We start from the raw sequence: 27,372 nt of genomic DNA on the forward strand, positions 1-27,372 counted from the left end.
TTCATAATCCAACATATGTGTAAAGAAACAACATATTCCGATTGGAAGGACTCCCATCTCCTCCTCGCGTCTCACACAGGGCTGAGCTGTGCACGGCTTTGCTCTCACTCGAGTGAGGAGGAGCGGAAGACCGCTGGTTCTCCAACATACAGCGGTGTGCTCTTCAGAATGTACCGGGAGAAACGTTTACTGTACCCTGCAGACATAATAAGCATATAAGCAGTGCTTACTAACGTTATTAGTTACGTTATTTCTGACCGAATTAGTAATTAATTTGTCTAGCACAGTCTCTAACAGTGTAACAGTAAGAAGCATTTTGGATAAAAGTATTCTGTACTTCTGTATGACAACAATGTATGCCTTTCAAATGTTAAATGATAAATGATTAAATGATACACAGCTAAATCTACGCTCTCGCCTCATCCTGCTTTCGCCAACGGCAGCGATGTGAAAGGCGAGGCGAACTCCAGCAGTAGGGCGCTTGCTGCCGCGGGGGCGTGCCACGCGCGTCACGTGGCCGTCTCGGCCAATCAGGCCTACCCCGGAAATGGAAACGGTTGCGGAACTGATACAGGTGACCAGGGAACTCCCCCCCCCCCTTTTCCCCTCCCTGTGACGTGCTGACCCCACAGCGTGACAGAAAGACCGAAGAACAGGAGGTCCAACCCCCTGGCCAATCAGTAAAAGGGGGGAGGGGTTTATCAGTTCACCCCCTATGACCCCACACCTCGGATACGATGAAAACAACAAGCAGCGCATGATACCAGTTGTCTAGCATGCTACATGAAAAAGCGTATCCTCTAGGATAAGCTTAACAGTTGCACGCCAGCCACACACGATACTCGTTTGTGTAAAAAACAGGTTTTTATACAAGGCGTTAGGCTCATGTGCGAACTTGCCACCCGCATTTTTATACCTTTACCAAGTAAAGAAAAAAACAACAGACGTTAAAGAGAGGGTCCAAAGATCTCGGTACAAGCTACATATGTGATTACTTCTGTAGGCTAACACTCAACCTAGTTGTGGACTCAATGCCATGTTTTCCCAAACGTAACAGAATACACACAACCCCCTCAGATAAAAAAAAAAAGGTAAAGTTCACTCTTACTACCGCAAGAAGAACGCCGTCTTTTATGATGAGAGAAGACAAGTCTTTTGACCGAGTGCTAGCCACAGGCCTTGCTAAGCACACATATATATATAGCGACCAGAAAACAATTTTCAAAGAAAACTGCCCCACTCCCCTAAGCAAACACACAACCCCACAGCTAGGTGAGGGTTATACATCGTATCCCCAATATATAGTGAATAAACACACGTTTTGTAACAAAAAACAGTCCCTCACCAGGAGGGACTTTTTATTTAATAACAAAAATCATATGTTGGGGGGGGGGGGTAAACAGGGGAGTCACTAGCGGCGCCTGCCGCGTGCAGAGCGCTGTTTTCCCCCACAGGGAGCCGCCCGGAGGGACGGTGCTGGGGAGCCTGGTCACGTCGATCCCTACCGTACCCTCCGGGCATGGGGCGACTGGCTGCAGCAGCCGAAGGCCCAGCAGCGGCGGTGGTGGTGACGGAGGCAACGGTCACGGTCCTCTGCCGGCGTTGCTTCTTCCGGACATCACCGGTGGCATCGGGTCGGGGGAAATGTGGCTGGAGCACGGAGCGCTCCTCCTCCATCTCCCTGCAGGCTGCCGTCATCTGCTGCATGGCCGACCCGAATAATCCAGCATAGGAGAGGGGGGCCGTGAGCAGCGGAATCCTCCTCTGGTCCGGCACCCGCGCCTGCTCCAGCCAAAGGTGGCGCTGGATGAGAGTGGCCAGGGCGCGCTTCACGGAGGGCGCTGTGATAGTGAAGCGCTGGTGGAGGGTAACGTTGTGAGTGTCTAGACCCTCCGACGGTGAAGACATTATCTCTTAGTTTTTTCGTAAATTTGCGAGAGAGAAAAAACAAAAATACAATGCCACGTAGCTCCTTTCCAACAACTATTTCCGCACTAAACTTAAAGTGGTGTGTTACAGACACTTTACGTGGTGAAAATAGGGAAGGAGCTGATGGTGTGGCCACGACCCCGCTTATGTAGAGGAGCGGATGTGGGTGTGGCCAGGCGGATGGGTGTGTGCATGTGGAGAAAATTATTCATTATTAGATTGGATAAAGGGATAGTTCCAAGAGAGCAGAGCGTAAGCTATACGATAATATAACTGTGTAAGACCCAGGCCTAGAACCGCGCCCTGAGAGAGGGAACTGCGCCCTGAGAGGGAGGTTTTCCCTGAGTGGGAGGTTCGAAGGGTCAAAGTGGGTATCAAACAGGAGGGAAGACTGTCAGGTTTTAAACTGTGGATACCAAACAGAAGGTAAAGACGACTTTGAACTGTTAAACAGTAATCCAGAACTATTTTATTGCACTGTAAAAAACTGTGATTTTATAGTATGTCTGCACTTTATGTGTCTTTTCTATTCTACGGAAACTGAATCAAACCATAAACAAGGTGGCCTGTTGGGCTGTTAGATCCTAATGTGAAAAACTGTGATTTTTATCCTTGCTATTATTTTACTTATTTTTACTTTTATCTCTACGCCCCACTATCCCCTGGGTGCATACTCTGACCTTTATCATGTTTTGTAACAGATTACAGAAGCCTATTGGAACTTGAGGTTCTGATATGATTTGATTAATATATCTGCATTATTTTATCCCATTTTATGCTTTGCTCTTGCTGCTTGTTTTACACTGATTTTATGGCTTATTTCTTACTGATGTAAATCACTTTGAACTGCAATCCCCTGTATGAAAGGTGCTATACAAATAAAGTTAATATTATTATTATTATTACTTGTGTGTGTTTCCTTTGTTTTTGCTTTGCCCTGTGTTGCCCTTTTCTCCCTTCCTACAAGTCTCCCTCAATCAACAAATCAGAGATGAAGCCTGTCAACTGGGCGATGAGGTGGTGTGTGTACAGCTAAGAAATACCATGTTGATGGCTTTGGGTTTTAAAATTTGGAGGAGACAAATTTGGAGGGCACAACCACTAAATCCCCAACAATCAGTAGATTATGTCATAAATGCACTCTTATTTGAGTATTATGTTGTTAATTTCCTTAAGAGTAAACTACTGAAATAGTGAATTTGGTTAATGTTGAAGCTTCTTAGCTCATTATTGTGTTACTACATATTTCTGGGTAACAGGCTACTCATTTAGTTACGTGTAACTATCATAACTACAATTGAGTTAAATACCAATCTACAGCTACAGCTACTCAACATTGTTGAATTTAGGCTAAATTTGCATTCAGGCCATTGTTTGCTGACCCCATTGCTATCCCTGTAGCTTGTTTCCCCATTGTTAGTACCTTCCTCATCCATTTAGTTGTTTATAGTGACAGCATAAGGCGGCCTAATTTTAGCTATCCCGTGTGTGTGTCCTCTTGTTCCCCCTTTGTGGTAGTGTGTTGGAGCGTTGGAGCATGTTGGTAGTGTGTTGGAGCGTTGGAGCATGCTGGTAGTGTGTTGGAGCGTTGGAAAATGCTAGTAGTGTGTTGGAGCGTTGGAAAATTTTAGTAGTGTGTTGGCATGCTGAGTAGAATAGCAAGTATCTACATTGAGTGTACAGTATGTGGTTCCACATTGAGTTAGCTTGCCAACATTGCATAACGTTTCTAACATTAGCTTGCTAAATGTAAAATGTAAAAAAATCCTCCCATAGCGTCCTGTTTTTACAGGAAACATGTAAATAATGTGGAATCAAATAGCATTCTGCTAGTCATTTCATGGCGACTTTAAGCATAAACCATGTCATTCGAGCAGATTAGATATGGTCCAATCTAGCATCGTTGCAATATAAGATGGTAGCTTTCCAGTAATGGCTTCATAAATAAACAAATACCAGATAAATTACACCTTAATTTCTGCCAGAGAAGACAACCCACCTTATCATAGAGGACACTGGTGAGTGTCATAGATCACCAGTAATAAATCTGAGGGAAGAATGATAGACTGTGTCCAGAGGTTTAAGAGTGGAAGGAGCAGCATTTCTATAAATGATATCCCCATAATTCAACACTGATATGAAAACTGCCTCAACAATTATTTTTATACAAAAAAAAAAAAACACACACACACTGTTACAAAGGGTCAGATTAAACCGAATATATGTATTTATTGATTGATATATATTGCATAATATTTGTATATCGTTTGATATCCCTTGTATATTACTTGTACATATACACGGAATGTCCCTTTAACCTAGTAGTTACACAGACCATAATATTTCATTCTCCTATTGGATGGCGTGCCACCAGCGCCAGTGCCGTGCCCCTAGAGCCGACTTGAAAGCCACCGTCATGACTTGTCTCAACATGCCCGCTTCTGCCCAGGGCTACGAGACAGTGAGGAGGCTGGCACTAGATTATTCCCCGTACATATAAATATGGCGCAGGCGAATACCAGAACTTCCTTTTCAGTTCGAGTTGGAGTTCAGTCTTGTTCAGTTACCCAAGTGACGCCTCACCCACTATGCAACGTGCGGTGCAGTAGGGCTCGTATTGCCCCAAAATAGAGTCGTGTTATCCTAATACGTTTGTTCAACGTATTGTTCGCTCCTTGCTAGTAAAAGCCTTCATTACGAGTCAAAGACCACGTGAAGTGAGTAATTGTGCGTCTACATAGAGCACTTATAGCCGCGTGCAAATAGGATAGTATTAACGTCAAGTTCAACTGTGAACCACCGCGCACCGGAGGATTTACACCGGCGACAGCAGAGCCCTTTCCGGCAGGATTATTATTATTCTTCATTGCTTTGACCGGGCTGCTGGAGCAGAGAACCGTCTACCCCGCTGCTGTGTGGGACCTGCCGTGAGGACATCACTCGAGCCCGTCTCTGTCGGACCAGAGGCTCCACGGCTTACACCTGTGCTGCCGCACACTGGGATTACAGCGGCTACCTTTCGTCCGCTGACACAGGGAGTAAGATCGCCTGTGGAACCATTGACTTTGCATAGAGCATTGCCTCCCCCTGCTGGCTTACAACCGGTAGTAACCCCCCTTCCAGTATCTCCCCTGAGTACCATAGATATAATTGGACATTCATTATTGATTTGCCTATGCATAATTCCTTTGCCTTATAAGCGCATCTAGTAATGTAATATAATATCCTTTGCTGCTAATAAATATTCTAAACGAGTACTTGTGTGGAAACCGTTTCATTGTGGAGGTGTTCTCATCTGATATACTTGTGTACGGTATGGCCAGAATAATGTACATAAGACGGTAGTGGTTTAATGATACCATACTTGATTAATACAGTCAGGGAATTGTACCCCTCAGTTACAATTGGTCCTTCGAGCCCCGGATAATAATTAGCGTAATATTAATATAATATTAATATTGACATGGCCGATGACGAACACTCCACAAACGGTTCTCCTAAGCTAGATCGCCCGCAGCGCAGACGGCAGCCACCTCCCTATCTAGAGGCATACGCTGTCAGTCCAATACCTAGCTTTAAAGGGAAATTAAATACGGAGAAAATAACTAAAGCGGATAGTAAAATTATGTCCGACCCTATCAACCAGGCTACCCCGCCAACAGAGGCCCTAGTGGGTTCTAATGTAACTGACCAAGCTCACGGTGGGGACCAGGAGGGAACTGACACGACTTTATCCCCAGACAACGTCGACGAGGTAGTCCCCGGAGAGCTCCAGGATAAAGAAAGCCCTCCCGGGATGGAACCCGACCCACCACAAGAAGAGACGCGCACCCAGGAGACGGATCTCCTCGGTACGCAACAGGAGAACGGATCTCCAACAAGTACTGCCGGGAGCCGATCGCCCCGAACGGCGTCTTCCCCCAGCGAGGCGGACAAGATGCTGGCGCAAGCACTCATCGCCACCCTGGCAGCCTCCACCGAACGCGATCGACTTCAAGCGCAACAGACGCGCGAGCGCGAACATTTTGCAGGCGAGCGAGAGCGCTTCCAGGCGCAACAAAGGAGTGAAGACGACCGCATAAGACTGGAGACCAGACGCCTCCAGACAGAAGAGAGCATTGAGAGAAGCCGCGCCGATGCACAGCACGCCGCCGCCAATGCACAGCGCGACGTCGCAAATGCACAGCTCCACGCCGCCCATGCCAGCGCCAATGCCCAGCGCGACGCCGCCAACGCACAGCGCGACGCCGCCCAGGCCAGCGCCAATGCGCAGCGCGACGACGCCAATGCCCAGCGCGAAGCAGCGCGCGACGCAGCCCATGCCCAGCGCGAGGCAGAGCGCGACCGGCTGCAGGCGGAGCTGATGGACAAACTGGTTGCCATGGCGACACCCCCTCACTCCGCACGGAGCTCTCAGAGATCGTCAAGACATGGGTCTAGGACACATTCCCCTACCCGACGAAGCGACCCGGGACCCCGCCAACAGGAGGATCCTGTCCACGTCTCCGAACCCCCTCCCCGGCCGGTCCATACGAGACCCAGCAACCGGGAAGAACCGGACCACGCCGAGAGACTGAACAGAAGACTCCAGGTCCTAGCAGAGGAAGAGGAGGAGGAAGAGGAGGAATGTCAAGCCGACCAGCAGCAACGTACTCTGGCCCAGGAGGCCCAGTACAGCCCCGACCAGCAGCAACGTACTCTGGACCAGGAGGTCCAGTACAGCCCAGAAGTCAGCCCAGAGGCCCTGCGCTACAAACCCCCGACTCAACTCACGGGTGAGTTTGACGCACCGTCAGCCCCGAGGAACAGCACCTGGGTACCCGACCTTCGGTACCCACCAAGTACCAGCCCAAGACGACACGCAAGAGGAGACTCGCCTAGGAGGCCTCTTCCCCAACGCTCACCGATGTGCCAGTCATCCATGGCATCGTACCTTGGCACACCGACCATCCCGGACTTCACCCATGAGAACAGAGCACAGTACACGGAGCTACGAATGTGCTTAGAGACAATGTTGTCAGATGTAGCTGACGAACCGTACAAGTATGCTATCCTACTGAAGCACCTCAAGGTGCCCCGAGCGCACAATATAGCGCTGGCCTATGCCAACTCTACTACCCCATACACAGCGGCTCTAGCAGCACTCGACCAACGTTATGGACGCGTATGGGACTATGTGATACAGGAGATAAGAGACATTGACCGTCTCCCCCCAGCCAGAGACAACCGAGCATTAGATGACCTGTCTATCAAGGTACAGTCCCTGGTAGGGATGCTGGGGTCCCAAAAGGAAAAGGGTATCTACGAACTGTACGCTAACTCTAACGTAGAGAGGATATTAGAGAAGCTCCCTCCCGCCCGACAAGAGCGCTTCAGGCGGCAGAGAGACTACCGCGACCCCAACGGTCCAGAGGCATCCCTCCTAGACCTATCTGAGTTCCTCGCCAGGGAGGTCAGTAGCCTACGACTCGACACGTTCGTATGGAGCGGACCAAGCCCAAGACTCGGACCTCGGGGACAAACGGATAACCGCCGGTTGGTGACCGTTATGCACCAAGCCGAATCAGTACCGCAGCACAAGAACCACCACACCCCCTCGACGAAAGAGGACCAGTGGAAGATTGAGTGCCAGTACTGTGAGGGAGAGCATCGGCTGTACCAATGCGACACTTTCGGGAAGCTGACCACGGACGAGGTGAGTCAGTGGACCAAGGACCACCGCCGCTGCTTCCGCTGCGCGCGCAGCCACCTAGCAGCTGAGTGCCGCTTGAAGAAGAAGTGCAGCAGGTGCGGTGGCACCCACTTGGAGGTCCTGCATGACATCAACAGGCGTCACCCAGGACAACAGAGTGGGCCCGTCGCGGTAATGTACCATGCCGAGGCGGTGGCACCAGTACCGAAGAGCCACCAGACCGCTCCCTACTGTACCTACTGCGATGGCGGACACTGGCTGGCACAGTGCGCCGAATATAAGACACTGAACCCCGTCCAAGTGGACCAGTGGCGTGAGGCGGCCCAGGCGGGCGCCGCTTACCACGCAGGGGCGGCCCAGGCGGGCGCCGCTTACCGCGCAGCACGGTGCGGAGCCCACCAGAAGGTCCAAGGCAACCAACCAACAGGAGTGCTCCACATTGACCAGCATAGCGGGACCCCCCGTGTGCTCCTCAAAGTGGTCAGAGTGCTCCTGAGCTACGAGGACAAGGTCCTGGACACTTACGCCGTCCTGGACGATGGGTCTGAAAAGACTCTCCTCCTCGCTTCCGCAGCAGCCCAGTTGGGCCTGCGGGGTGTCAAAGATACCATGACCATACGCACCATCAGAAGGGACCAGAAGACCATAAAAGGTGAAAAGGTCTCCTTCAAGATAGCAGCGGTGGACCAGCCCGAGAAGCAGTATAGTATAACTAACGTCTTCACTAGCCACGACATAGGCTTGTCTCAGTACACCTACCCCATCCCACAGCTGATGGCTAAGTATGTGCACCTACGTCAACTACCTATACCGCTTATCGACGGCGCCACACCGACCCTGCTCATCGGCTCCGACCACGCGGACCTCATTCTCCCAATTGAGGCGGCCCACATCGGACCCAAAGGATGCCCAGTCGCGGTTCAGACCCGACTGGGATGGACGCTCCAGGGCCCCCTCTACGGACTTGACAGTCAACCCACGTCTACACGCTGCCTACACACAGAGGCGAGCGACACCGGCCTCTCCCCCGTACAGCAGAGGCTATTGACATTAAGCGAGAGGCCCGTGAGAGAACCGTGGGTACCAGAGGGAGTTCGGAACTCCACCCCCCTCAGCTGCGCTCCAGACGTAGCTGACCTCGAACCCAGCACCCCAAGCGACTCCTTGACGGGGCGGCCGGGACCGGCCCCTCCTCAGATGGGGTACAGAGCAAACAAGAGAAACAGACGGAGGAGGAGGAGGCACAGCCAAGCACAGATCAAAGCAGTCTCAGGCCCGCTCCCTCCTAAGCCCCCCTTCATCCCGTCCAGTCGTCATGACCATAGACCAGTCACTACCCCGAGCTGCGTGGCCGGCCGGCCGCGTAAGCAAAGTGACCACTGGTGCCGACGGAAAGGTCAGAGTGGCAGAAGTGCTCGGCCAAGGGCGGACCTACAACCGACCCGTGGCGAGGCTGATAGAGTCGCCAAGGCTCCCCGACTCGCTTAATGACGACCATGACCCCTGACTTTGTGACCTGCCTACCCTCACAACGGACATTGAGTAGTGGACAGTGCGGTTAATCTGTCTCTGCTTAGCTAATTAGGTGGGACTAATTAGGGGGCGGCTGTTACAAAGGGTCAGATTAAACCGAATATATGTATTTATTGATTGATATATATTGCATAATATTTGTATATCGTTTGATATCCCTTGTATATTACTTGTACATATACACGGAATGTCCCTTTAACCTAGTAGTTACACAGACCATAATATTTCATTCTCCTATTGGATGGCGTGCCACCAGCGCCAGTGCCGTGCCCCTAGAGCCGACTTGAAAGCCACCGTCATGACTTGTCTCAACATGCCCGCTTCTGCCCAGGGCTACGAGACAGTGAGGAGGCTGGCACTAGATTATTCCCCGTACATATAAATATGGCGCAGGCGAATACCAGAACTTCCTTTTCAGTTCGAGTTGGAGTTCAGTCTTGTTCAGTTACCCAAGTGACGCCTCACCCACTATGCAACGTGCGGTGCAGTAGGGCTCGTATTGCCCCAAAATAGAGTCGTGTTATCCTAATACGTTTGTTCAACGTATCGTTCGCTCCTTGCTAGTAAAAGCCTTCATTACGAGTCAAAGACCACGTGAAGTGAGTAATTGTGCGTCTACATAGAGCACTTATAGCCGCGTGCAAATAGGATAGTATTAACGTCAAGTTCAACTGTGAACCACCGCGCACCGGAGGATTTACACCGGCGACAGCAGAGCCCTTTCCGGCAGGATTATTATTATTCTTCATTGCTTTGACCGGACTGCTGGAGCAGAGAACCGTCTACCCCGCTGCTGTGTGGGACCTGCCGTGAGGACATCACTCGAGCCCGTCTCTGTCGGACCAGAGGCTCCACGGCTTACACCTGTGCTGCCGCACACTGGGATTACAGCGGCTACCTTTCGTCCGCTGACACAGGGAGTAAGATCGCCTGTGGAACCATTGACTTTGCATAGAGCATTGCCTCCCCCTGCTGGCTTACAACCGGTAGTAACCCCCCTTCCAGTATCTCCCCTGAGTACCATAGATATAATTGGACATTCATTATTGATTTGCCTATGCATAATTCCTTTGCCTTATAAGCGCATCTAGTAATGTAATATAATATCCTTTGCTGCTAATAAATATTCTAAACAAGTACTTGTGTGGAAACCGTTTCATTGTGGAGGTGTTCTCATCTGATATACTTGTGTACGGTATGGCCAGAATAATGTACATAAGACGGTAGTGGTTTAATGATACCATACTTGATTAATACAGTCAGGGAATTGTACCCCTCAGTTACACACACCCTTATTTGGAATGCCAATGTGAAACTTGTGGGCTGAGTAGAGGAATGTGACCTTGCAGGTTCCAGATTATAGATAAAGTAGTTACACATTTACAAGAAGTTTAATTTATTTCTATTACATTTCTTGGTTATATTCTTACTGATGTTGAATTGTTTGTCTCTTTTTTTATTCAAGCGTCCCAGTTGTTTTGAGAATGTGCTTACTTGTACATTGCCACTAATCTGAAGTCGGGTGATATTTGTGTGATTAGTTAACTAGGTTGACCATTGTCAAAAGTTCAAAGTTTACACTTTAAAGGGGAACTATTTTACTATTTCTTTCACTATTTGGGCAATTTTACACAATTCCTGTGAGTCTATGGAACACCTCTGTAAGTTTTTTTTTCAAAAAAAATTCATTGTTTTGTATTTCTAATCAAGTACTCAAAAACAGCATTTTTCTACCTCAAGATCTTAAGCCGTTTTGAGGCTGGGCTCCAACCACTGTGTGGCCTGGTGGCAACTGCCACATCAACTGCCACATTATTATGCAGCTGAGAAATCTCTGACATCACAGATATGCTCATTTTCAGATGACTCAGTTCAGTGAAGGTGAATATTGTGAGAGGAGAATTGGAAGAATGCGCCAATATGAGAATTAGAGACATAGATCCTATTAATATAAGTCCACATAGCTAGGAAACAATGCTAAACACTGAAAAAGGCCATTTATAAGATAGTTCCCCTTTAACAACATTTATAATTCAGAAAGACATTCTACAATTGTGTTTATTATGCATGTGTTATTAGAGGCTGGACACATTAAAGCATGACTTATGAACATAGTTAGCCTCTTTCAGTCTTTGTAAATTAGAGCAGGTCTAACTGTATATTCACATAGTTTCACAGATTTAGAAAAGACCATTACAATAACAATGTAGAAAACCACGTTCAGAGACAGATACAGCTCTTTTGTGTAACCGTGTATGATCAGGCAGTTCATTTCTTCACTCATCTCCCCAGTCAAAGTCGACATGAGCGAGACGATCGTTCTCTCTCTCACTACGTGTTACTGGTGCGACATTAGCGTGATATACAGATATAAGAATCTAATCTACTCATCTAATCTAATCTAATCATGACATTTATGACATACAGATATACAGTACTGTTACATTTGTGATTGATTGATTGAACATTTTATTAACAGATTGCAGAATGGGTATAATACAGTACAGCTCAATACACACAATTGTTAAGGGGATGCAGACCAGAGAAAGACTTTCGTCTTGTTTACATCAGGGTCCTCCATTTTCAATTCATTATAACATATATGACATACAGATAGACAGTACTGTTACATCTAGACATTTATGACATACCAGATCTACAAATAATAAATAATATATAATAATTGTGTGTATTGAGCTGTACTGTACTGTACCCATTCTGCAATCTGTTCATTAAAGTTTTCAATCAATCAATTCAATCATACAGTACTGTTAAATGTGTGACATACAAGTTATGCAAATATGGTTAGAGTTACATAGATGGAGAGACTAATGAACATAGATGAGATTAATGAACTGGTGATGAGTACCAGTCTTCTCCTCAGACATAAAATCAGTTTTTCACATTAGGATCTAACATCCCAACAGGCCACCTTGTTTATGGTTTGTTTCAGTTTTAGTAGAATGTGAAAGACATGAATGACATTGATGTGACATACATACAGTGCAATGAAATAGTTCTGGATTACTGTTACTGTACAGTTCAAAGTCATCTTTACCTTCTGTTTGGTATCCACAGTTTAAAACCTGACAGTCTTCCCTCTTGTCTGACACCCACTCTTAATGGTTTATATGGTATATATCAGTAAACACAATGGGTTTGATAAGGACCCCACAGATGCAAATATTCTATTGGAATCCAGGTACTTTCTGTGTGGAGTTGGCATGTTCTCCCTGTGTCTTTGTGGGTTTCCTCCAGTTTCCTCCCCGCAACTGACTGTGGTGTTTTACAGTTCAGACATACACAGCCTCCGTCAGAGGAGAGGATAAAGGCTCTGTCGGGCAGCTGACCATATCTCCTCCATCACACACAGATGACCAGATACACATTCCACACAGGTTCAAGTTCAAATAATAGCAACTTCACATTCACATAGCGTTAGTTGGGTGTTTACAGGGAATATTAGCTAACGTGCGTTAGCTAGCTAACGTTAGGTTAGTGCAGAACTAGCCCCCAGCTGCAATCCCGGAGCGTGCGTTAGCTAACGTTAGCTCACCACTAAAGCAAATTACAGACGGAAAATAGGCCCTAATGTCCAAAATAGCGAAGGTGCCCCGGCCTAAGGTACTTACATTTTCACTGAAAGACATATTTGGTTATTTTTCAACGAAGAAGAATGAATGTTAAACCAGTTCTAGAAACTCATACAAACATATTTGCTGAGTAGATTCGACTCTTATATCTGTATATCACGCTAATGTCGCACCAGTAACACATAGCATGAGAGAGAGCGAGAGTGCGAGAGTGCGAGAGAGCCCCCCCCCCCCTCATACGCATGCGCAGTAGTGCACCGCACGGTGCAGGCCCCAACGCACAGTACAGGCCCCGAAGCCCCGCCCAGACATTGGGCTCTGCGGCTCTGCAGATATACCCTACTCGACCTGCGAGCCAATGACTGATAATGAAAACTCTGAGAACTCTGGACTGGAATAGGGAGGCGTAGTCTGACGTCACTGCTTGTTCCACCCGTATAGGGATTTATCATTGGGAAAATGGATTATCGGCTATTGTAACAATTCTGCCGCATGGAAATTGAAAAGCTTTGGACACAATGAGTTCCTTTTTATCACTAACATTATTGTTTAAGCATTTTTGGTTGAAATAAAATGTGTTGATTTCTTTTATAATTCATCTAGGTTGTCCTCGGACGGGCCCTCCATCGGTGCTTCCAGTCATCCCGATCCTCCATGCATCTGGCTAGCTCGCCGGTGCTTTCTGTTCCCGCATCTCTCCTGAGTACGTCCACGTAGGTTAACGTGGGACGTCCTCGTGATCGATGCCTGTGTGTTGGTTCCCACAGCACAAGTTTGCTGGTTGGCATCTCATGGTGTCTCTAGCAGTGACCTGCCAGCCTCATTCTCCTGACTGCCACTTTATCGCTCACCTTTAGCACCCCCCCATACAAGTTTGCATTAGTGACATGCTCATCCCTGTTGATGTTGAGCACCACACGCATCATTCTGGTGTAGCACCCATCCAAGGACTTCTGCAGGGTGGGCTTCAAGGTCCAGCATTCACTGCCATACAAAAGGACAGACTCAACTGTTGCATGAAAGAAGTTGAGCTTGATTTGACGGGGGAGGTTGGATTTCCACACAATGGTCATGCAGTTCAGAGCCCTCCACGCAAGTGCCTTCCTCACTTTAGTATTCCAATGTACAGTGCCCCCCCCACCTCCAATGTACAGCGCCACCCAACCCCACCCCACCTACCCAACCTCCTCCAATGTACAGTTTCTATGTCAAATGTATGTCAGTATTCCAATGTACAGTGTACAGTGTGTGTCCCCCCCCCCACCTCCAATGTACAGCCCCACCCAACCCAACCCCACCCCACCTACCCAACCTCCTCCAATGTACAGCTTCTATGTCAAATGTATACACTCTTTCTGGATTTTTTTAGTATCACAAACAGTACTGTATTTGCAAATCTGGTATGTCATAAATGTATAGATGTAGCAGTACTGTCTATCTGTATGTCGTGTGTGTCATATGATGAATTGAAAATGGGGGACCCTGATGTAAACAAGACGAAAGTCTTTATCTGGTCTGCATCCCCTTAACAATTGTATGTTTTGAGCTGTACTGTAGTGTACCCATTCTGCAATCTGTTAATAAACTTTTCAATCAATTCAATCAAACGCACGCACGCACGCACACACACACACACACACACACACACACAAACATAGTATCAATAATACACCTGAGTGAAGTCTAGTAAAATAAAAATAAAATTAAATTATTATTATTATTTGTTTCTAAAATGTTAATCGTGAGTTAAAAAAAATAGTGGCATTAATAGAATTGTGCGTTAACACCGTGTTAACTTTGACAGTCTTAATATACACATGTTATACTGTAGACTACAATGCACTCTGGTTAGATACCAACTTAATTTAGTTGTACTCTATACTTGTGCAATGACAATACATTGAATCAAATCTAATATCTGCTAGAAAAACCTATTTCAGGCGGTCAGGTGGCGTAGCGGAGATTGCGCTTGTCACCAACGCAGGAGATGCTGGGTTCGAGCCCAGCTCTCGGCGTTGCCACCAGCTTGGCTGGCCGTTCACACTAATACAATTGGCAGTATTAGGGGTGGGGAAGCTTGCGCGTGGGAATCCGGCGTTGTGGACAGCGACGCCTACAGGTCAGGTCTCTGCGCTTGCTAAGCGGGGCAGGACTTGGTGGAGATAGCGTGCCCTCCCACGCGTTACACTTCACCATTGAGAGTCCTCGCTGCCAAGTGAAAAGACGTCACAGGCTGTTGGCGCACATCTCGGAGGAAGCGTGCGATCGACTCGGGACGCCCTTGTACCGACTCGTAGGAGAACATGCATACAGCAGCCAGGTAGGGGAGGGGGGGAATTGGCACAACAACTAATTGGGACAGGGAGAAAATCAGAGAAATCAGAAACAAAAAAACAAAAGAAAAAAGAAAAACCTATTTCACCCTGTTAAGCAAACTAAAAAAAACTTGTATGCACTTAGTAAATTGTTATAAAGACCAAAAAGGATATAACTGCATACTACAAATGGTTTATTATATTTTAGAAAAACAAAGAGTCAATAAATGTCAGGGTTCATACACGTATTTCCTAATCAAATTGACTGAATCATCTGAGGAAGAGTTCCAAATATCAGAAAATAGTTTGAGACAGTCCAGTATGATATTCATCTGTGCACCACAAAATAAAATGTTGGTGCTGCTTATAGGTCATCCACAGGTCTAGCACATCTTGAGTTCCAATACACAGGACTGGTACACAGCTGCCTTTGTATCTTGCCAGCCTGTCCTCACAGCTTCGTCGTCACGAGATGATGGTCATGGGTCAACTGTGAATGGTCAACTGATGGTTGTTTGCAGTCTCATAGCCCACCTGTAACGAAGTGATGATGCATGTAACGAAGTGATGATGCAATTGCATCATTTAGTCAGTGATATAATCTCAGTTCATGGATGGACTGCATTTATATAGCGCTTTTATCCACACTCTCATTCCACAGCTCTACAACACATTCACCTAGTGGTGCAGCTATCGGTTCTTTCAGTTATTGATTGATCAACAGACTTTCGAATAGATTAATCGAGCTTGCGACCAAAAGCTTGTGACCAAAAGCTGTATGCATTAAAGAAATGTGCATGGACCTGGGACTTGATTTACTACATAGAACATGCTGAATATTCTTAAAGAACAGTATTAACTCATTGGCCGCCAATCATGAGTATACTCGTGATTGGCGGCCAACGATTGACCGCCAATAACGAGTATACTCGTTATTAGATCGTTTGATCTTTTTTATTTGATCTCCGTTTTACACACTCGGCCAGAGCTATCTGAATCACTGTGGCACAGCTACATACGTTGGAATTGCAATGCCGATCGAATCTCACCAGATGGCAGTATCATCTACCTTTTGAACTCAGATAGAAAGGGATCAGGACAGACAATGAATGGACTGGACTATCAAGACTCGCTCTGAGGGGGAGGAGCTCTTGCAAAGCAATCGCAAGCAGATCTGCTCGCCTCAAAACGCAGTGTTCAGTGTTCTGATGGCCTGGGGGAAGAAGCTGAGCCGGAGTCTCTCTGGCTGTTGTTGGGGTGGTGGGGGTCTTTCATAATTCTGCAGGCTCTGGATTTGCACCTCCTGTTATAAGTCCTGCAGGGGTGGTAGTGCAATACCCGTAGTACGCTCTGCTGAGTGCACCACTCTCTGGAGTGCCTTCCTGTCCTGTGCCGTGCTGTTTCCAAACCAGGCAGTGATGTTTCCAGTCAGAATGCTCTTTACAGCCCCGGAATAGAAGGAGTGGAATATCTTCCCCGATACTCTGAACTTCCTTAGCTGTCTCAGGTGATAGAGGCGCTGTTTCGCCTTTTTCACCACAGAATCTATGTGTGTAGACCATGTCAGGTCCTCTGTGATGTGGACTCCCAGGTACTTGAAACTGCTCACCCTGTCCAATATAGCCCCGTTTATCCACAGAGCAGTTGGGGAAGACGGGGGAGGGGAACACTCCGTCCACAGAGAGGGGGAGAGAAAGAGAGGGAGAGACTAGAGCTGTTGATTCTTCCGAGGAGTTCAGTTGTGGTCTGAGCAGCGAGAACAGAGCACAAGCTGGTTGGGCAAACCCCTGCTGGAGAGCGAAAGCACATGGCTGAGGATGAATGGATATTTTCTTAGCTTTCCTTAGACCTCTAAAGACTTTCAATTAGTTTTGCATTCTGTATGAGACATTTGTATATGCTGAATAAACATCCTTCTGATATGAAATGACGACTCAGTGTATGATTATCCGAATGCAACCGTGGGAAGAGATAGTGGTGTCTCAGCCAGTAAGTTTCAAGTTTCTTTAATAGTTGTCATAGTAAAATACAGAATACTTTTCCATGAAATGCTTTTTTCTGTAAGCCGTGGGAGGACCGAATTCCACCGAACGATTGCCTCTGTGAACTAAATCAACACAACAGACATGGCCAGGAAGGACGATGAAGATGAATTAGAAAGTTGCTTTTCACATACAAGGATTATCAGAGTACAAAACACTTTGATCGCCATGGGTTAAATTCATAATTTACCATCCCTCGCCATCTCTATTTGTCTATGGAGAAGTTCCCCTTCTTTGCAGGGCTATAACTTTTTAAATTCTATTGCTAAATTGCCATTATTATGGCCCATTCAATGTCCTATATGTATTGTTCAGGGTGTAGCAACTGTAAGATCCTGATCAAACTGGCCAGTATCACGTCTTCGTCTGTTTGGCCCTCCATCCAATTCCTCTGCGTTGTGTCATTTTAATGGTCCTGATGTCTCTGACACTGGCTGATAAGATCCTTATCTCCCCCGTTAGTGCAATCCATAAACCATACTAATTCTCCACCTCCGTAAGAATTCGACACTCCGACACCGTGAAATACCTTATGAGGAGAAGCGTTGTTTTATTGCTATAAACAGAACCTCATAATCAGATGTTATCAGATGTTATCAAATTGTATCGTCCTTGAAGAGTCTATTCTAATGATCTTTCGGTGTGTTCGTCTATCGTCCTTTTGTTATTCAGTCCAATAGTGGTCAGGCCTGTTCGTTAGCCAAGACCACCCTCGTGGTAGCCGAAGCTAACGATGATGTGGCATCCTTCCTCCCCCCCCCCCCTCTCAATGAGAGGAGAGAGTGTCTGTGTGATCTCAGTCCTACTCGCTCTTGGTCAGATTCTAGTCTGCCCTACCCGGAAGCGTGAATATTAAAGGCAACCAACTTGTGTTCAGCTTTTCGTTCAGCGTTTCTCTGATTGGCCTCACGGCCAATCAATCAATCCACTAGCACACGCCCTTGCGGCAAGAGAGACGCGGCAGGAGCGCTGGTCGAACCAGCGGTGTTCTGTTGTGTGACTGTACTACAGCGGTGTTCTGTTGTGTGACTGTACTAAACTCTTCCACCACATGACCGACATTTGACATACAGTACACCTCCTATCTATGTTGGGATTATGTTTGGTCATGACAAAACAATAAAAATCGCTACTGTTAGTAATGCTGCCACCACCCACTTCAATGACAGAGCTCTCATATTTGCGAATGCATAAACTATATCTTAAATTATGGCGATGTGTCTAATATGGCTGTCGCGAAGTCATTGATAAGCGACAGCCATATTAGACACATAGCCATAATTTAAGATATAGTTTATGCATTCGCAAAATATGAGAGCGCGCCGCTGTCATTGAAGGGCTTCCTACAACAGAGCACCGCCGCTGCTGCTGCTGAATCTGTATCAAGCCGGCGGCGGCGCACGAAAGCCGGGGATAAACCACCGCGTCGCCCCGCTGGCGCTTCAGGCTCAGCAGCCTCCACGGGCGAAATAACATATAACGTTACTGTAACTGAGGGGTACAATTCCCTGACTGTATTAATCAAGTACTGATATCATTGAATCACTACCGACTTGTACATTGCTGGCCAACACCGTACAAAGGTATTCTAGATGACGACACTCGCACAATAACAGGTTTTCCACACAAAATACTAGTTTACAACATTTATTACATAAAAGGGATATTACATTTATCATTTGGTCACTTTAGATGCGCTTATAAGGCAAATAGAATGTGCAGGTAAATCAATAATGGATATTAAGGATTATCTAGGGATCTTCTGGGAAAGGGTGTACTACCGGTTGTAAGCCAGCAGAGGGGGCCAAAGCTCTATGCAAGTCCAGGGTTCAAGGGGGCGATGTCCCTTGGAGCAGCGGGGAAACAGTGGTGATCCCAGGGTGCGCTCCGCGCAGATGAGAGCCGTCGAGCCTCTGTTACGACAGAGACAGGCTTGAGTGATGGTCTCACGGGCAGGTGTAAATCCCACAGTAGCAGTGGGGTAGGCGGTTCTCTGTTCCAGCAGCTTGGTCAAAGCAATGAAGAAGAATAATCCTTGCCCGGAGAGTGGCACTGCCGGTGGGGTGTAAGTCCTCCGTGGTGCTGCTGCTGCTCCGGTGTAGATATCCTCTCCGGTGCGGTAGTGCACGGCTGAACTTGACGTTACTGTACTATTAGCACGCGGCAATAAGTGCTCTATTATAGACACACAATTACCCACTTCACGTGGTCTTTGACTCGTAATGAAGGTTTACTAATATATAGAAAACGATACGACAAACAGACGTATTTAGGATAACACGAGGCTCTATCTTGGGGCATGCGAGCCCTGTTATACCGCACGTTGCGTAGTGGGTCAGGCTTTACTTAGTAACTGAACCAGACTGAACTGAAGGCGAACTGAAAGGGAAACTGCAAGGGGGGTTCTGTATTCTTGCGCCATATTTATATCCACGGTGGACAAATAGTGCCTATCTCATTTCTGTCGCCTCTTGGTCTCGTAGCCGTGGGCGAAAAGCGGGCATGTTCAGACATATCTCGTCGGTACCTTTCAAGTCAGCTCGAGTGGGTAAGGCTTTACTCGGTACCTGGCGCTTCCAATAGGGGAATGAATATTATGGTCTGTCCTGCTAGACTAAAGGGATATTCCGTGCATATTGTACAAAGAATATACAAGGGATATCAAACGATATACAGATAGTATACATGCGGATCTCAGGCAATAAATATATATGTTCGGTTTAATCTGACCCTTTGTAACAGCCGCCCCCTAATTAGTCCCACCTAATTAGCTAAGCAGGGGCAGATTAACCGCACTGTCCACCACTCAATGTCTGTGAGGGGTCGGTCAGTTCACAAAGTCAGGGGTCATGGTCGTCATTAGGCAAGTCGGGGAGCCTTGGCGACTCTATCAGCCTCGCCACGGGTCGGTTGTAGATCCGCCCTTGGCCGAGCGCTTCTGCCACTCTGACCTTTCCGTCGGCACCAGTGGTCACTTTGCTTACGCAGCCGGCCGGCCACGCAGCTCGGGGTAGTGACTGGTCTATGGTCATGACGACTGGACGGGATGAAGGGGGGCTTAGGAGGAAGCGGGCCTGAGACTGCTTTGATCTTGGCTTGGCTGTGCTTTCTCCTCCTCCGTCTGTTTCTCTTGTTCGCTCTGTACCCCGTGTGAGGAGGGGCCGGTCCCGGCCGCCCCGTCAAGGAGTCGCTTGGGGTGCTGGGTTCGAGGTCAGCTACGTCTGAAGCGCAGCTGAGCGGGGTGGAGTTCCGAACTCCCTCTGGTACCCACGGTTCTCTCACGGGCCTCTCGCTTAATGTCAATAGCCTCTGCTGTACGGGGGAGAGGCCGGTGTCTTCTTCTGTCTCTCTGGAGTGGAGGCAGCTAGTGGCTGCGGTTCGGTTGAGAGATTTAGCGAGGGGCCCTTGTAATGTCCATCCTAGGCGGGTCTCGACTGCTGCAGGACAGCCTCGGGGGCCTGTATGGACCCGGTCAATCGGGACTATGAGTTCTGCATGGTCGGAGCCTATCAACAGGGTCGGGGTAGCGCCGTCCATGAGCGGGATAGGTAATTGGCGCAGGTGCACATATTTATCCATCAACTTGGTGACAGGGTAGGTGTACTGCGAGAGTCCTATTTCTTGGCTGGTGAAAGCATTTGTGATCTTGTACCGTCGCTCTGGCTGCCCGCTTGCTGCGATAGTGAAGGAGACATTCTCGCCCTTTATCGTCTTTAAATCTCTCCTTATTGTCCGAATCGTCATTTGGTTCTCGCTCCCCCGCAGTCCCAGCTGGGCCACAGCGGACGCGAGCAGAAGGGTCTTCTCTGACCCGTCATCAAGGACGGCGTAAGTGTCCATGACTTTGTCCCCGTGGCTCAGGAGCACTCTGACCACTTTGAGGAGCACACGGGGGGTCCCGCTGTGCTGGTCAATGTGGAGCACTCCTGCTAGTTGGTTGTCTTGGACCTTCTGGTGGGCTCCGCACCGTGCTGCGCGGTAAACGGCGCCCGCCTGGGCCGCCTGGCGCCACTGGTTCACTTGGACGGGGTTCAGTGTCTTATATTCGGCGCACTGTGCCAGCCAGTGTCCGCCGTCGCAGTAGGTACAGTAGGGAGCGGTCTGGTGGAACTTTGGTTCTGGTGCCACCGCCTCGGCGTGGTACATGACCGCGACGGGCCCACTCTGTTGTCCTGGGTGACGCTTGTTGATGTCGTGCAGGACCTCCAGGTGGGTGCCACCGCACCTGCTGCACCTTTTCTTCAGGTGGCACTCAGCTGCTAGGTGGCTGCGCGCGCAGCGGAAGCAGCGGCGGTGGTCCTTGACCCACTGGCTCACATCATCCGTGGTCAGCTTCTTGAAATCCTCGCACTGGTGGAGCCGATGTTCTCCCCCACAGTACTGGCACTCAATCTTCCACTGGTCCTCTTTCGTCGAGGGGGTGTTGTGGTTGGAGTGCTGCGGTACTGACTCTGATTGGTGCATGACAGTCACCGATCTTCTTCCATCATTTAGTCTCCTGGTTCCTTCTCTGGAGCCAGGGGTGCTCCGTCCGAATGTATCTAGCCGTAAGTTCAAGTTCAAGTTCAAGTTCAAGAAGCTGCTGACTTCTCTCGCTAGGAAGTCGGCTAGATCGAGGAGGTTCGGTTCGGGGCCATTAGGGTCTCGGTGGTCTCTCTGCCGCCTAAAGCGCTCCTGTCGGGCGGGCGGTAGCTTCTCCAAGATCCTCTCTACATTTGAGTTGGCGTATAGTTCATGCCTACCCTTTTCCCTCTGCGCTCCCAGCATCCCTACCAGGGACTGCACTCTGATGGACAGGTCGTCCAGTGCTCGATTGTCTGTGGCTGGGGGTAGGCGGTCAATATGCCTTATCTCTTCTATCACGTAATCCCATATACGTCCATATCTCTGGTCCAGCGCTGCAAGGGCCGCTGTGTATGGTGTCGAAGAGGAGGCGTAGGCCAGCGCTATATTGTGCGCTCGCGGTACTTTCAGGTGCTTCAGTAATATTGCATACTTGTGGCGTTCATCAGCGACGTCCACCATCATTGTCTCTAGGCACATCCGGAGCTCCGTGTACTGTGCTCGATTCTCATAGACGAAGTCTGGGATTGACGGCGTGGCAATGTATGACGCTGTGGGTGACTGATACATCGGTGAGCGTTGGGGGAGAGGCCTCCTAGGCGAGTCTCCTCTGGCGTGTCATCTTGGGCTGGTACTTGGTGGGTACCGAAGGTCGGGTACCCAGGTGCTGTTCCTCGGGGCTGGCGGTGCGTCAAACTCACCCGTGAGTTGAGTCGGGGGTTTGTAGCGCAGGGCCCCGGGGCTGACTTCTGGGCTGTACTGGACCTCCTGGTCCTGAGTACGTGGCTGCGGGTCGGGGCTGTACTGGGCCTCCTGGGCCAGAGCACGTTGCTGCTGGTCGGCTTGACACCCCTCCTCTTCCTCTGCTAGGACCTGGAGTCGTCTGCTCAGTCTCTCGGCGTGGTCGGTTCTGTACCCCGGTTGCTAGGTCTCGTATGGACCGGCTGGGGAGGGGGTTCAGAGGCGTGGACAGGCTCCTCCTGTAGGCGGGGTCCCGGGTCGCTTCGTCTGGTAGGGGAATGTGTCCTAGACCCATGTCTTGACGACCTCTGGGAGCTCCGTGCGGAGTGAGGGGGTGTCGCCATGGCAACCAGTTTGTCCATCAGCTCCGCCTGCAGCCGGTCGCGCTCTTCCTCGCGCCGGGCATGGGCTGCGTCGCGCGCTGCTTCGCGCTGGGCATTGGCGGCGTCGCGCTGCGCATTAGCGCTGGCCTGGGCAGCGTCGCGCTGTGCGTTGGCGACGTCGCGCTGGGCATTGGCGCTGACATGGGCGGCGTGGAGCTGTGCATTTGCGGCGTCGGCGCGGCTTCTCTTGACGTCGCGCTGGGCATTGGCGCTGGCATGGGCGGCGTCGGCGCGGCTTCTCTCGATGTTCTCTTCTGTCTGGAGGCGTCTGGTCTCCAGTCTTATTCGGTCGTCCTCGCTCCTTTGTTGCGCCTGGAAGCGCTCTCGCTCGCCTGCATAATGTTCGCGCTCGCACGTCTGTTGCGCTTGAAGTCGATCGCGTTCGGTGGAGGCTGCCAGGGTGGCGATGAGTGCTTGCGCCAGCATCTTGTCCGCCTCGCTGGGGGAAGACGGCGTTCGGGGCGATCGGCTCCCGGCAGTACTGGTTGGAGATCCATTCTCCGGTTGCGTACCGAGGAGATCCGTCTCCTGGGTGCGCGTCTCTCTAGGGTTGTCTTCCTCCCGGGGGTGATCGGGGGCTACTTCTTGGGTAGTGTCTGGGGGTAAAGTCGTGTCAGTTCCCTCCTGGTCCCCACCGTGAGCTTGGTCAGTTACATTAGAACCCACTAGGGCCTCTGTTGGCGGGGTAGCCTGGTTGTTAGGGTCGGACATAATTTTACTTTCTACTTTTTCCGCGTTTAACTTCCCTTTAAAGCTAGGTATTGGACTGACAGAGTATGCCTCTAGGTAGGGAGGTGGCTGTCGTCTGCGCTGCGGGCGATCTAGCTTAGGAGAACCGTTTGTGGAGTGTTCGTCATCGGCCAATTCCATATTAATATTATATTAATATTACGCTAATTATTATCTCGGCTATCGAAGGACCAATTGTAACTGAGGGGTACAATTCCCTGACTGTATTAATCAAGTACTGATATCATTGAATCACTACCGACTTGTACATTGCTGGCCAACACCGTACAAAGGTATTCTAGATGACGACACTCGCACAATAACAGGTTTTCCACACAAAATACTAGTTTACAACATTTATTACATAAAAGGGATATTACATTTATCATTTGGTCACTTTAGATGCGCTTATAAGGCAAATAGAATGTGCAGGTAAATCAATAATGGATATTAAGGATTATCTAGGGATCTTCTGGGAAAGGGTGTACTACCGGTTGTAAGCCAGCAGAGGGGGCCAAAGCTCTATGCAAGTCCAGGGTTCAAGGGGGCGATGTCCCTTGGAGCAGCGGGGAAACAGTGGTGATCCCAGGGTGCGCTCCGCGCAGATGAGAGTCGTCGAGCCTCTGTTACGACAGAGACAGGCTTGAGTGATGGTCTCACGGGCAGGTGTAAATCCCACAGTAGCAGTGGGGTAGGCGGTTCTCTGTTCCAGCAGCTTGGTCAAAGCAATGAAGAAGAATAATCCTTGCCCGGAGAGTGGCACTGCCGGTGGGGTGTAAGTCCTCCGTGGTGCTGCTGCTGCTCCGGTGTAGATATCCTCTCCGGTGCGGTAGTGCACGGCTGAACTTGACGTTACTGTACTATTAGCACGCGGCAATAAGTGCTCTATTATAGACACACAATTACCCACTTCACGTGGTCTTTGACTCGTAATGAAGGTTTACTAATATATAGAAAACGATACGACAAACAGACGTATTTAGGATAACACGAGGCTCTATCTTGGGGCATGCGAGCCCTGTTATACCGCACGTTGCGTAGTGGGTCAGGCTTTACTTAGTAACTGAACCAGACTGAACTGAAGGCGAACTGAAAGGGAAACTGCAAGGGGGGTTCTGTATTCTTGCGCCATATTTATATCCACGGTGGACAAATAGTGCCTATCTCATTTCTGTCGCCTCTTGGTCTCGTAGCCGTGGGCGAAAAGCGGGCATGTTCAGACATATCTCGTCGGTACCTTTCAAGTCAGCTCGAGTGGGTAAGGCTTTACTCGGTACCTGGCGCTTCCAATAGGGGAATGAATATTATGGTCTGTCCTGCTAGACTAAAGGGATATTCCGTGCATATTGTACAAAGAATATACAAGGGATATCAAACGATATACAGATAGTATACATGGGATCTCAGGCAATAAATATATATGTTCGGTTTAATCTGACCCTTTGTAACAGTTACAGTTCCACACTGATGTACAGTGAGTGTCTAATCGCGAAGTCATTGATAAGCGACAGCCATATTAGACACATAGCCATAATTTAAGATATAGTTTATGCATTCGCAAAATATGAGAGCGCGCCGCTGTCATTGAAGGGCTTCCTACAACAGAGCACCGCCGCTGCTGCTGCTGAAGCTGTATCAAGCCGGCGGCGGCGCACGAAAGCCGGGGATAAACCACCGTGTCGCCCCGCTGGCGCTTCAGGCTCAGCAGCCTCCATGGGCGAAATAACATATAACGTTACAGTTCCACACTGATGTACAGTGAGTGTCTAATATGGCTGTCGCGAAGTCATGCCTCTCCCTCTGACAATATCATAATGATGTGTTTTCTATATTATATCCACAATCATTCATCTAAAAAATTTTATGGGCTTTGATTAAACATGTAACCTACACCTACTGTAACTTACTGTACCTCTGCTTCCTACAGCACAGCAGGTAATGGCGTTAATCAATGGAACGCGAAACATAATAACGTTACGCTTTCTAGTTCAGCGCATTTCATAACTGTATGGGCTTTGTTTATACACAAGTGAATCTGGTAGTTGGTTGTTAAAAACGCGAAACATAATAACGTTACGCTTTCTAGTTCAGCACATTTCATAACTGTATGGGCTTTGTTTATACACGAGTGAAACAGCAGCCCAACACAAGTGCGTTGGAACAGCAGCCCATGGTACACAAGTTGGTTGCCCGCACTGCCGCTCGCTTGCGCTCCTTGGATTTCATTTGGGACGTGGGACGACTGCGCTTGCCTGCACGTGGGGGCGCGGCCAATCAGAGAAAAGCCGAACACAAGTTGGTTGCCTTTAATATTCACGCTACCCGGAACCACTGTCAGCTTTATAGGATCTTCGTCATAACTATGATAGCCCACCCCTTTCTGGTTGTCATGTGCCGCGTTGTCATGACAACTGCTAACCTTTCACACATTAAAATGCAGTTTCTACTGTTTCATTAAAATAAACCTCTCTCCCTCCTGCTCTGGGCCTACAGTACACTCTAATCTCAGATGTTCTTACAAGGAATGTCAACAAACACCCTCGCTGGCAGTGTATTCAATCCACTGGTCACCGTTCTATCACCGTCTTCCATGCACATTTCGAGACACTCGTTTTAGCTGTGATCATCTCCCCCCAATCTATACATCACCTACATTGAAAAAGCACCCCAAATCTCTCATTCCCCCCTTTGATTCTTAATAAACCTTCAGAATCATAAGACTACTTGGTTTTTCAATTAATTATACACAAAAATAGACTCATAACAATTAGGGCCCCGCCGTCTGCTGTTTTGCCTTATTGTTTTCCATTACCCGCATCACCCCTAAACCAGAAAGGATAAACAACGGTCATGGAGGAGAGAGAGAGAGAGAGACAGAGAAAAACACAGATTGCAACTTTTCAGACGACACACCTAAAACCCTTCGGCCCCCCTATTAGGTACCCCACTTCCAAATCAGAGCGCTCCCTTCCCTCTCTTACAGTACACCTCCCATCTTGGGCCGGTCCCGTCTTCTAGGGCAAGGGCCCCTTTCAGTGACGGCTCCTTTCCTGAGCTGGTCCCCCCTCCAGGGCGCGGTCCCCTAGGCAAAAATGTCTCCCCTGGTCTGCTACTGCTCAGTGTCTCTGGCTGTCCTCTCCACATCTGCTCCTCCACCGCCGCCGTCTCCTCTCTCTCGTCGCGGATGATCTGTGTCCCAGGCTGCGGTGCCTGGCCCCTGCGGCTTCCTCCTCCTCCAGTCTGTCTCCTGGTCATCTCCATCGCTGTCGGTGTCATTCCCCCCTTGAAAGCAGAAACACAACACCGGCAGTCGTCTGTACATTCGACTTCCCTTGTTTTGCTATTAGTCTACCACCTTCTCCACACCTATTATCGATCTTACAGGGCGGTTCCCTGTTTGTTGTCTTCCGGCGTGACATTTGCAGTTTCCGATACCCACTCCGCGCAACTCTTCATCCCAGTTTGACCCCCAGCGCGCGCCAGTTCTTCTGGTGACGTGTCTTCTGAAGACCCTGCCTATCTATTAGGTGTGAGAAGGCCCCACTGGAATTCAAACTTTATTCCATAATTAACCCATTCAAATAACTGCACCATCTTTCTGTGCAATTCTTATTTAATCCATTGTATAATTAAACTCTATATCTAATATTATTATTATAATAATAATCCACTCTCTGTGCTCATTAGATTCACTATTGAATCACTCCCCCACTCCGCCACTAGATGGTAGTACAGGCCTATATCTAAATATTCCCCTATGGGTAATGAAAACTCCCCAGCACTACCCCCTCTCCGCCACTAGGTGGCGACCTACTCCTCCTCTATGGTGGTTTAGTTGACGTGTCACTTCCT

The sequence above is a fragment of the Notolepis coatsorum genome (assembly GCF_963971535.1).
Source record: "Notolepis coatsorum genome assembly, chromosome: 12".
In the NCBI taxonomy this organism is placed as follows: domain Eukaryota; kingdom Metazoa; phylum Chordata; class Actinopteri; order Aulopiformes; family Paralepididae; genus Notolepis; species Notolepis coatsorum.